Source organism: Oncorhynchus keta, chromosome 20 (assembly GCF_023373465.1).
Source record: "Oncorhynchus keta strain PuntledgeMale-10-30-2019 chromosome 20, Oket_V2, whole genome shotgun sequence".
NCBI lineage: Eukaryota > Metazoa > Chordata > Actinopteri > Salmoniformes > Salmonidae > Oncorhynchus > Oncorhynchus keta.
This window is the reverse complement of record NC_068440.1, coordinates 34754725-34767979: the sequence shown is the minus strand read 5'-3', so window position 1 is coordinate 34767979 and position 13255 is coordinate 34754725. Positions and strand designations below refer to the sequence as shown.

The window sequence follows — 13255 nt, the reverse complement described above, 5'->3', positions numbered from 1 at the left end:
ATGGTTTAGGTTCCGTTTCGAGGCAATTGTCAGTGTGATTAACAGCTGGGCACTGCACTTTGAACCGTTAGGAGAAGGAGGGGCAACAGGGGAAAAACATTCCCCTAAAAATGACATGCCCTCGTTAAACTGGTTATAACTCAGTTCTGTTTGTGATATTACGATTCTAACACAGATAGTGTGTTATATCAGCTTATTTAAGAAAAGTCAAAGACAAAGCGGGGCAAGACTTAAAAAATGGCATAGTAAAACAAAACATATACAGTAGCTATTACACTGAAGGAATACCATGCTATTGTTTGAGGAGACTGCACAGTTTTGATCTTGAAAATATTTTAATAAACACATTTAGTTGTGCAGTCTAAAACGTTGCACATACACTGCTGCCATCTAGTGGACAAAATCTAAATTGCACTTGGACTGGAATAATACATTATGGCCTTTCTCTTGCATTTCAAAGCTGATGGTACAAAAAAATACAAAATAACGTTTTTTTGTTTGTTTTTTGTATTATCTTTTACCAGATCTAATGTGTTATTCTCCTACATTCATTTCACATTTCCACAAACTTCAAAGTGTTTCCTTTCAAATGGTACTAAGATTATGCATATCCTTGCTTCAGGGCCTGAGCTACAGGCAGTTAGATTTGCGTATGTCATTTTAGGCAAAAATGGAGAAAAAAAATCCTTAAGAGGATCCGCCCCTTTGTATGCTTCCAGACGGAGATTGAAAAAAAAACATGATTTTAAAAGACGGAACAACTTCTGAAGGGTAGCCTGGAAGTGAAGAACATTTGATTTGGTGAATTTTAAATTGAATAAATGCATGACTGCGGCTAACAGTAAGCCTACTTCAGAGTCTATATTTTCATATGTTTATGCCCAGAGTATATATCATTGCATCATAGCCCACTGAATGAGACATCATGAAAACTGTTATATAAAACAACACTTGTACTTACAATGTACAATGTACAACTCTGTATCACCCTTCCATTTGCTTTCATGATCAGGTACATTACATTTTGTTTTGTAGCCCATATGCATTTAAAATAATACTCCTGGAATAGTGACTGAAATATGGCCTGCAAAAAAAGCATGGTTGATACTGGCTGTGAGACTAGACCGTTGTCAGAGGAGTAATCTACATCTTAGTCATTTAACAGATGCTTCTTATCCAGAGCGACTTAGAATTAGGGTTAAGTGCCTTGCTCAAGGGAACATCGGCACATTTTTTCAACATGTCAGCTGGGGGGATTTGAACCAGTGACCTTTCGGTTCTTGGCCCATCACTCTTAACCGCTCAGCTATCTGTCGCCCCATCAATATGCTTTTCTATCTGCTGGACTTGTAAAGATACTATAATGGCCATTGTCACTTTGTCTAAATAACACCCCTCCCTCCAGTCCCCACTCCCCAGTTACATCTGAAATGTTCTGCAGTTTACTGATAAGCTTTTGTTATTTTCATTCTCCCCCTCCTTTCTGCTAATTTCTTCTCCCTTCCTCTCATCAATCCTGCCTGTTGCTGGGGACATTCTGGAATTTTTGAGTTTCATTGAAGAGTTGTTTATTAGTTATTTGCTTTCATCGTTACTTACAGAGGCATTTTTTTAAACAGTGTTTTTCCATACATTCCGTACCTTAATTCAATGCAATGATTGTTTGGACTTGGCCTAATGAGTAATAATGCTTGGCATAATGAGTAATAATGCTTGGCATAATGCTTATAGAACTTAATACTCTCCGTAGTCAATGTAAGACCTTTAAACAGATCAACATTCACAAGGCTGCAGGGCCGGACGGATTACCAGGACGTGTACTCCGAGCATGCGCTGACCAATTGACAAGTGTCTTCACTGATATTTTCAACCTGTCCCTGGCTGAGGCTGTAATACCTACATGTTTCAAGCAGATCACCATAGTCCCTGTGCCAAAGAACACTAACGTAACCTGCCTAAATGACTACTGTCTGTAGCCATGAAGTGCTTTGAAAAGCTGGTCATGGCTCACATCAACACCATCATCCCAGAAACCCTAGTCCCAGCGCAATTTGCATACAGATCTACAGATGATGCAATCTCTATTGCACTCCACACTGCCCTTTCCCACCTGGACAAAAGGAACACCTACGTGAGACTGCTGTTCATTGACTACAGCTCAGTGTTCAACACCATAGTGCCCTTAAAGCTCATCACTAAGCTGTGGACCCTGGGACAAAAACCCCTCCCTCTGCAACTGGATCCTGGACTTCCTGACAGGCTGCATCCAAGTGGTAAGGGTAGGCAACAACACATCTGCCATGCTGATCCTCAACACAGGGGCCCCTCGGGGTGCATGCTCAGTCCCCTCCCGTACTCTCTGTTCGCCCATGACTGCATGACTCCAACACCATCAGTAAGTTTGCCGACAGCAGTGTCTCTTAATTGTAGGCCTGATCACGACAACGATGAGACAGCCTGTAGGGAGGAGGTCAGAGACCTGGCAGTGTGATACCAGGACAACAACCTCTCCCTCAACGTGATCAAGACAAAATAGATGATTATTGACTCTAGGAAAAGGAGGGCTGAGCACACCTCCATTTTCATTGACGAGGTTGTAGTGGAGCCAGTTGAGAGCTCCAAGTCAGAGGAAGGCAAATATTGGGCTTCAACTTTTTGCGACTAGCAATCCCGTATCCGGGAGCGTAATCATAGCCTCAAGCGCTTTTCCTATTCATGAAAATCGCAAATGAAATGAAATAAATATATTCAAACCCAAGCTTACCCTTTTGTTAACTACACTGTATTCTCAGATTTTCAAAATATGCGTTACAGCCAACGCTAGACAAGCATTTGTGTAAGTTTATCATGGCATAATGCTATGCTAGGCTCTGCTGGCAGCAGGCAACATTTTCACGAAAATAAGAAAAGCAACCAAATTAAATAATTTACCTTTGAAGAACTTCAGATGCTTTCACTCAGGAGACTCCCAGTTAGATAGCAAATGTTCCTTTTTTCCCAAAATAATATTTTTGTAGGCGAAAAAGCTCCCGTTTGTTCATCCTGCTTGGCTAAGAAATCGACAGAAAAATACTTAAACTATAACGCCAAACTTTTTTCAAAATTTGCTCCATAATATCGACAGAAACACGGCAAACGTTGTTTAGGATCCATCCTCAAGGTGTTTTTAACATATGTATTCGATAATATATCCGTCGAGGCAATTGGTTTCTCATAAGAAGCAATTGAAAAAATGGCTACCTCAGTATTTTACGCAAGAATTTTCTCCGGGAGACACCATGTGACCACTCGCTATATATGGTCCCTTACAGCCATTCTCCAATGGAAATGGCTAAAAAAACGTCACAATGCTGTAGACACCTTGGGGAATGAGTGGAAAACATAGGCTCATTCGTAGCTCATTCACAGCCATGGAAGGAGGCATTGTCATGAGGCGGTTTCAAAAAATGCGGCACTTCCTGATTGGATTTTTATCTGGGTTTCGCCTGTAACATCAGTTCCGTGGCATTCACAGACAATATCTTTGCAGTTTTGGAAACGTCAGTGTTTTCTTTCCAAAGCTGTCAATTATATGCATAGTCGAACATCTTTTCATGACAAAATATCTTGTTTAAAACGGGAACGTTTTTCATCCAAAAATTAAAATAGCGCCCCCTAAATCCAAGAGGTTATTAACAGCTTCTACCCCCAAGTCAAAAGACTGCTGAACACCTGTTGTATATTCGGCACGTGACACATTTTTTATTTATTTTATTTTAGAACTGTTAAGTTTTACAACGGCATCCTTTGTTCTGTGTAATTTCCATGGATGTTCTGTTCTTGCTTTCCCTAGCTGTGCTCTTCTCTTCTGAAATGTTTATCCGTGTTCGTTACCTACTTTCCCTAGCTGTGCTCTTCTCTTCTGAAATGTTTATCCGTGTTAGTTACCTGCTTTCCCTAGCTGTGCTCTTCTCTTCTGAAATGTTTATCCGTGTTAGTTACCAGTCTCACACGCAGTAGTTGTTATTTTAAAAATCTCACATGAAAATGTAGATAAGCAGCAATCAAATCAAATGTATTTATATAGCCCTTCGTACATCAGCTGATATCTCAAAGTGCTGTACAGAAACCCAGCCTAAAACCCCAAACAGCAAGCAATGCAGGTGTAGAAGCACGGTGGCTAGGAAAAACTCCCCAGAAAGGCCAAAACCTAGGAAGAAACCAAGTGAGGAACCAGGCTATGTGGGGTGTCCAGTCCTCTTCTGGCTGTGCCGGGTGGAGATTATAACAGAACATGGCCAAGATGTTCAAATGTTCATAAATGACCAGCATGGTCAAATAATAATAATCACAGGTAGAACAGTTGAAACTGGAGCAGCAGCATGGCCAGGTGGACTGGGGACAGCAAGGAGTCATCATTCCAGGTAGTCCTGAGGCATGGTCCTAGGGCTCAGGTCCTCCGAGAGAGAGAAAGAGAGAATTAGAGAGAGCATAGTTAAATTCACACAAGACACCGGATAGGACAGAAGAAGTACTCCAGATTTAACAAACTGACCCTAGCCCCCCGACACAAACTACTGCAGCATAAATACTGGAGGCTGAGACAGGAGGGGTCAGGAGACACTGTGGCCCCATCCGATGACACACCCGGACAGGGCAAAACAGGAAGGATATAACCCCACCCACTTTGCCAAAGCACAGCCCCCACACCACGAGAGAGATATCTTCATCCACCAACTTACCATCCTGAGACAAGGCCGAGTATAGCCCACAAAGATCTCCGCCACGGCACAACCCAAGGGGGAGTGCCAACACAGACAGGAAGATCACATCAGTGACTCAACCCACTCAAGTGACGCAACCCTCCTAGGGAAAGAGCCCTAGTAAGCCAGTGACTCAGCCCCTGTAATAGGGTTAGAGGCAGAGAATCCCAGTGGAAAGAGGGGAACCGGCCAGGCAGAGACAGCAAGGGCGGTTCGTTACTCCAGAGCCTTTCCGTTCACCTTCACACTGCAGGGCCAGACTACACTCAATCATATGACCCCACTGAAGAGATGAGTCTTCAGTAAAGACTTAAAGGTTGAGACCGAGTTTGCGTCTCTCACATGGGTAGGCAGACCATTCCATAAAAATGGAGCTCTATAGGAGAAAGCCCTGCCTTCAGCTGTTTGCTTAGAAATTCTAGGGACAATTAGTAGGCTTGCGTCTTGTGACCGTAGCGTACGTGTAGGTACAGTATGTACGGCAGGACCAAATCAGAGAGATAGGTAGGAGCAAGCCCATGTAATACTTTGTAGGTTAGCAGTAAAACCTTGAAACCAGCCCTTTCCTTGACAGGAAGCCAGTGTAGGGGGGCTAGCACTGGAGTAATATGATCAAGGTAAAATATATAGTGAAAACAATAGTGGTCCTAAAACGGAACCTCGAGGAACACCGAAATGTACAGTTAATTTGTCAGAGGACAAACCATTCACAGAGACAAACTGACATCTTTCTGACAGATAAGATCTAAACCAGGCCAGAACTTGTCCGTGTAGACCAATTTGGGTTTCCAATCTCTCCAAAAGAATGTGGTGATCGATGGTATCAAAAGCAGCACTAAGGTCTAGGAGCACAAGGACAGATGCAGAGCCTCGGTCTGATACCATGCGATGCGATGGGAATCCTCATTAGCTATTCATAGCACCTCCCTTTATTGTGATAAAAGTGGAGACATTCCTGTGATATTGTCACTTTGTATCTAATAACCCCCAAGTAACAGTTTAAGTATAGAAAATACATGTCCTGTTTCTTTTGCAAAGGACTTGTATTTATTATCTATTACAATTCATTCATCTCATTACAGTGGCCATTATTTATAAGGACATTTGTTTGATGTGTTTATATCAATACCAAATAATTTACAAGTAAGTAGGTCTACCTTACTGTAATAGATTCCCATTAAAATGTGCAAAAAAAAGTTTTTTTAACAAAACACTAAACACTTTAGCTAGGACTGTCTGGGAGTGGTCTTAGTGGGGAGGGGGAAACTGAAAACTAGCTGTTATTGGCAGAGAGGTTTGGAACTCTCTTTGAATTGGTCAATTAACCAAATTACCGCTTAGTGATGTCACCATGATATGCCGAATCTCCCGCCCATGCAAACCTGCTGCTTTGAAGGCCCTTTGTAGATTGTATATTCAAGCAGCAACTTTCAGGAAGTAACACTGATTTAAAAAAATCACACTTTTACAGTGTACATCAGCTGTTGTACAATATGATGAACAATACAGAAATACCTGAATTTTGACTGCACTGGTCCTTTAAGCAGCTACAGATGTTATAGGCTTTTGTAGTTCTATAGCCGTGGGCCAGGTAGTGCTTATTATTTAAAGAGGATTTGAAAAGAAGCACAATCTCTCACATCTCAAGCCATATGGGACTTTCCAGTCCTGCTCAGCAAAAAAAGTTTAAATTTTAAAGTCTACATGGGAAAGTTATTTTAGGTGCCACATCTGATTGCACAGGGTCTCTCTGAGAGGAGGTGGTGTCAACACAACAGTTTTGGGGTTAAGCTCCAAGGTTACTATGTCAGTACAGACGTTTCTCTCTCAGACAGTTAAGAAAGAAAGAACTGAATAAGAAATGCCTCTGCTGTTGTGGATCCGCTCTTGATAAATGAATAAAAATGCTAATGATGAGGCGGCAATAAGAGCTAGAGCAATGATTTTCTTCTTTGGTAGTACATTGCTTCTTCTTCTGCGGAAGTCTTCGCTTCGTTTTTTTCCAGGAGTGCAGATCAGATCATCTCTTCTGCTAGGAAGCCCTGCAGGCCCTACAGTACAGAAACTGGCACACTCTCAATGTGAGAGAACTCAAACTGGGTAAGGTGCTTCACTTGCATTAGACCAGCTTGTTCCAGCTTGGCTTGGTTATATGGTCCATCAACATAAAATACCCATTTTGCATTATTGCAGACAACAGTGAGAACTATAATTAGTGGGATAACCCTTAATGTGGGAGCAGTTCACTGCAGGATGAGACACAGTCACTTACCCTCCAACAGTTAGAGTAGAAAACCTGCTAGTGTGAAACATTAGGCTTCTCTCACATATGATGATTATCCCTCTTTATTGAGATGGTTAGGATGACAAACTGGTTACTGTCTGATAACTGTTCACAATGATTAGGATCACAAACTGGTTACTGTCTGATAACTGTTCACATTGGTTAGGATGACAAACTGGTTACTGTCTGATAACTGTTCACAATGATTAGGATGACAAACTGGTTACTGTCTGATAACTGTTCACAATGATTAGGATGACAAACTGGTTACTGTCTGATAACAAACTGTTACTGTCTGATAACTGTTCACAATGATTAGTCACAAACTGGTTACTGGATAACTGTTCACAATGATTAGGATGACAAACTGGTTACTGTCTGATAACTGTTCACAATGAACAAACTGGTTACATAACTGTGATTAGGGACAAACTGGTTACTGTCTGATAACTGTTCACAATGGTTAGGGACAGACTGGGAATACAGTGGGGGTGGGGTGAGGGTGGGAGGGGGGCAAGACCTTATTTGGATAACCCTACATTATATGACCCGTTAGTATGACTCTAAGCAGCTTCTCCCTGTGCTGCTCTCCTTGGTGCTGAACAACAGCAGTGCAGAAGACTACAGTACATTTGGCCTAGTTTAGGAACCTGGGACTATGAGGTGCAGCCTGCCTCTCTCTGTTATCTGAGGCCCTGGGGCTGTGAGAGGCCCAGCCTGGTCTCCTCTCTCTGTTATCTGAGACCTGGGACTGTGAGGTCCAGCCTGGTCCCCCTGCCTGCCTCTTTCAGTTATCTGAGACCTGGGACTGTGAAGTCCAGCCTGGTCCCCCTGCCTGCCTCTCTCTGTTATCTGAGACCTGGGACTGTGAGGTCCAGCCTGGTCCCCCTGCCTGCCTCTTTCAGTTATCTGAGACCTGGGACTGTGAAGTCCAGCCTGGTCCCCCTGCCTGCCTCTCTCTGTTATCTGAGACCTGGGACTGTGAAGTCCAGCCTGGTCCCCCTGCCTGCCTCTCTCTGTTATCTGAGACCTGGGACTGTGAGGTCCAGCCTGGTCCCCCTGCCTGCCTCTTTCAGTTATCTGAGACCTGGGACTGTGAAGTCCAGCCTGGTCCCCCTGCCTGCCTCTCTCTGTTATCTGAGACCTGGGACTGTGAAGTCCAGCCTGGTCCCCCTGCCTGCCTCTCTCTGTTATCTGAGACCTGGGACTGTGAGGTCCAGCCTGGTCCCCCTGCCTGCCTCTTTCAGTTATCTGAGACCTGGGACTGTGAAGTCCAGCCTGGTCCCCCTGCCTGCCTCTCTCTGTTATCTGAGACCTGGGACTGTGAGGTCCAGCCTGGTCTCCCTGCCTGCCTCTCTCTGTTATCTGAGACCAGGGACTGTGAGGTCCAGCCTGGTCTTCCTGCCTGTCTCTCTCTGTTATCTGAGACCAGGGACTGTGAGGTCCAGCCTGGTCTCCCTGCCTGCCTCTCTCTGTGTAATCTGATTAATGAAAATATGCACGTCTTTGTGTTTGGAGCCACCAGCCAAGCAATGCCCACTGATGCTGCCCTGTCAGTAGACAGGCACTGAATGGGAATCCACAGACACAGAGTATTCTGGGTATGAGGGTTTGGTTGGAATCACTTTTCTTATGAATAACAGACCCGACAGCCTAGTTCAGGGATGGGCAACTCCTGATTGTTGTCACTCTTCCCCCTCAGCCCTATAACTAACACACCTGTTTAAACTAACTGATTTCTAAACTGAAGACAATGATTAGTTAATTATTGGAGTCAGGTGTGGTACAAGGACTTTGGCAAAAGTGTGTCACATTCAGGCCCCCGAGGACTGGAGTTGCCTATCCCTGGCCTAGTTAGTTGGGTTGGAGCACACAGTTGGACAACAGATGGACTAGTGGTATAAATAATGAGGGTTTTATTTGCAGTTGTAGGGTCACAGTGTAAAAACTGTACACTCCAGAATTCTAAGGCAAAAATAGAGGGTGTTCAAAAAGCTTTCAAATGACAAAAGACAGGAGAAACACAAAGCAAATGAAATGATCCTATAGGAGTTCTGGTAGCAACGATCCACACCAGATCAAATACGCATTTATTTTTTACATCAACACATGTCATTGTAATTGGAAATTGTACCGTAAAATGCATTTGAATTAGCACAAAATGTTATGTTACGTCACTGACATTGCAACATGTCACTCGACTCTCAAGCTGGTAAATTGCGGCAGAAATGTTACAAACTAAACAGTGGTTTTTAGGCTAAATTAACAACATAATGTCTCGGGTCTAAGCATGAATGTGAAGAAGCACTATTTCTAACACATACAAATGCCAGCTCTTATCTGGACATGAATAAAAAGTAAACTGTAATTCAACACGACAGTGCGATCCAACACTCAGACATCATTTACAGTCAGCCAGGGACACACTACAACACTCAGACATCATTTACAGTCAGCCAGGGGCACACTACAACAATCAGACAGCATTTACAGTCAGCCAGGGACACACTACAACACTCAGACATCATTTACAGTCAGCCAGGGACACACTACAACAATCAGACATCATTTACAGTCAGCCAGGGACACACTACAACACTCAGACATCATTTACAGTCAGCCAGGGACACACTACAACAATCAGACATCATTTACAGTCAGCCAGGGACACACTACAACACTCAGACATCATTTACAGTCAGCCAGGGACACACTCCAACACTCAGACATCATTTACAGTCAGCCAGGGACATACTACAACACTCAGACATCAATTTACAGTCAGCCAGGGACACACTACAACACTCAGACATCATTTACAGTCAGCCAGGGACACACTACAACACTCAGACATCATTTACAGTCAGCCAGGGGCACACTCCAACACTCAGACATCATTTACAGTCAGCCAGGGACACACTACAACACTCAGACATCATTTACAGTCAGCCAGGGACACACTACAACACTCAGACATCATTTACAGTCAGCCAGGGACACACTACAACACTCAGACATCATTTACAGTCAGCCAGGGGCACACTACAACACTCAGACATCATTTACAGTCAGCCAGGGACACACTCCAACAATCAGACATCATTTACAGTCAGCCAGGGACACACTCCAACAATCAGACATCATTTACAGTCAGCCAGGGACACACTCCAACAATCAGACATCATTTACAGTCAGCCAGGGACACACTCCAACAATCAGACATCATTTACAGTCAGCCAGGGACACACTACAACACTCAGACATCATTTACAGTCAGCCAGGGACACACTACAACACTCAGACATCATTTACAGTCAGCCAGGGACACACTCCAACACTCAGACATCATTTACAGTCAGCCAGGGGCACACTCCAACAATCAGACATCATTTACAGTCAGCCAGGGACACACTACAACACTCAGACATCATTTACAGTCAGCCAGGGACACACTCCAACACTCAGACATCATTTACAGTCAGCCAGGGGCACACTACAACAATCAGACATCATTTACAGTCAGCCAGGGACACACTCCAACACTCAGACATCATTTACAGTCAGCCAGGGACACACTCCAACACTCAGACATCATTTACAGTCAGCCAGGGACACACTACAACACTCAGACATCATTTACAGTCAGCCAGGGACACACTCCAACACTCAGACATCATTTACAGTCAGCCAGGGACACACTCCAACAAGCAGACATCATTTACAGTCAGCCAGGGGCACACTCAACACTCAGACATCATTTACAGTCAGCCAGGGACACACTCCAACAATCAGACATCATTTACAGTCAGCCAGGGACACACTCCAACAATCAGACATCATTTACAGTCAGCCAGGGGCACACTCCAACAATCAGACATCATTTACAGTCAGCCAGGGACACACTCCAACAATCAGACATCATTTACAGTCAGCCAGGGACACACTACAACACTCAGACATCATTTACAGTCAGCCAGGGACACACTACAACACTCAGACATCATTTACAGTCAGCCAGGGACACACTACAACACTCAGACATCATTTACAGTCAGCCAGGGACACACTCCAACAATCAGACATCATTTACAGTCAGCCAGGGACACACTCCAACAATCAGACATCATTTACAGTCAGCCAGGGGCACACTACAACACTCAGACATCATTTACAGTCAGCCAGGGGCACACTACAACAATCAGACATCATTTACAGTCAGCCAGGGACACACTCCAACAATCAGACATCATTTACAGTCAGCCAGGGACACACTACAACACTCAGACATCATTTACAGTCAGCCAGGGACACACTCCAACAATCAGACATCATTTACAGTCAGCCAGGGGCACACTACAACAATCAGACATCATTTACAGTCAGCCAGGGACACACTACAACAATCAGACATCATTTACAGTCAGCCAGGGACACACTCCAACAATCAGACATCATTTACAGTCAGCCAGGGGCACACTCCAACACTCAGACATCATTTACAGTCAGCCAGGGACACACTACAACACTCAGACATCATTTACAGTCAGCCAGGGGCACACTACAACACTCAGACATCATTTACAGTCAGCCAGGGGCACACTCCAACAATCAGACATCATTTACAGTCAGCCAATGACACACTCCAACAATCAGACATCATTTACAGTCAGCCAGGGGCACTCCAACAATCAGACATATTTACAGTCAGCCAGGGGCACACTCCAACAATCAGACATCATTTACAGTCAGCCAGGGGCACACTCCAACAATCAGACATCATTTACAGTCAGCCAGGGGTACACTCCAACAATCAGACATCATTTACAGTCAGCCAGGGACACACTCCAACACTCAGACATCATTTACAGTCAGCCAGGGACACACTACAACACTCAGACATCATTTACAGTCAGCCAGGGACACACTCCAACAATCAGACATCATTTACAGTCAGCCAGGGACACACTCCAACAATCAGACATCATTTACAGTCAGCCAGGGGTGCACTCCAACAATTAGACATCATTTACAGTCAGCCAGGGACACACTCCAACACTCAGACATCATTTACAGTCAGCCAGGGGCACACTACAACACTCAGACATCATTTACAGTCAGCCAGGGGCACACTCCAACAATCAGACATCATTTACAGTCAGCCAGGGACACACTACAACACTCAGACATCATTTACAGTCAGCCAGGGACACACTCCAACACTCAGACATCATTTACAGTCAGCCAGGGACACACTACAACACTCAGACATCATTTACAGTCAGCCAGGGACACACTCCAACAATCAGACATCATTTACAATCAGCCAGGGGCAACAATCAGACATCATTTACAAAGCCACACTCAACAATCAGACATCATTTACAGTCAGCCAGGGACACACTCCAACAATCAGACATCATTTACAGTCAGCCAGGGACACACAACACTGAGACACATTTACAGTCAGCCAGGGGCACACTACAACACTCAGACATCATTTACAGTCAGCCAGGGACACACTCAACAATCAGACATCATTTACACAGCCAGGGACAGACATCATTTACAGTCAGCCAGGGACACACTACAACACTCAGACATCATTTACAGTCAGCCAGGGACACACTACAACACTCAGACATCATTTACAGTCAGCCAGGGACACACTACAACACTCAGACATCATTTACAGTCAGCCAGGGACACACTACAACACTCAGACATCATTTACAGTCAGCCAGGGGGACACACTCCAACAATCAGACATCATTTACAGTCAGCCAGGGACACTACAACAATCAGACATCATTTACAGTCAGCCAGGGACACACTACAACAATCAGACATCATTTACAGTCAGCCAGGGACACACTCCAACACTCAGACATCATTTACACAGCCAGGGGCACACTACAACAATCAGACATAATTTACAGTCAGCCAGGGACACACTACAACACTCAGACATCATTTACAGTCAGCCAGGGACACTACTCCAACACTCAGACATCATTTACAGTCAGCCAGGGGACATCATTTACACAGCCAGGGACACACTCAACACTCAGACATCATTTACAGTCAGCCAGGGACACACTCCAACACTCAGACATCATTTACAGTCAGCCAGGGACACACTCCAACACTCAGACATCATTTACAGTCAGCCAGGGGCACACTACAACAATCAGACATCATTTACAGTCAGCCAGGGACACACTCCAACACT

At 44.3% G+C, this 13255-nt stretch overlaps 1 protein-coding gene across 2 annotated transcripts in view; it reads left to right on the top strand.

The window, feature by feature from the left end:
• LOC118399009 (CUB and sushi domain-containing protein 3-like) overlaps positions 1-13255 on the top strand; it is a 908305-nt gene that overhangs the window by 27768 nt on the left and 867282 nt on the right. The gene's annotated exons all lie outside the window — the stretch shown is intronic.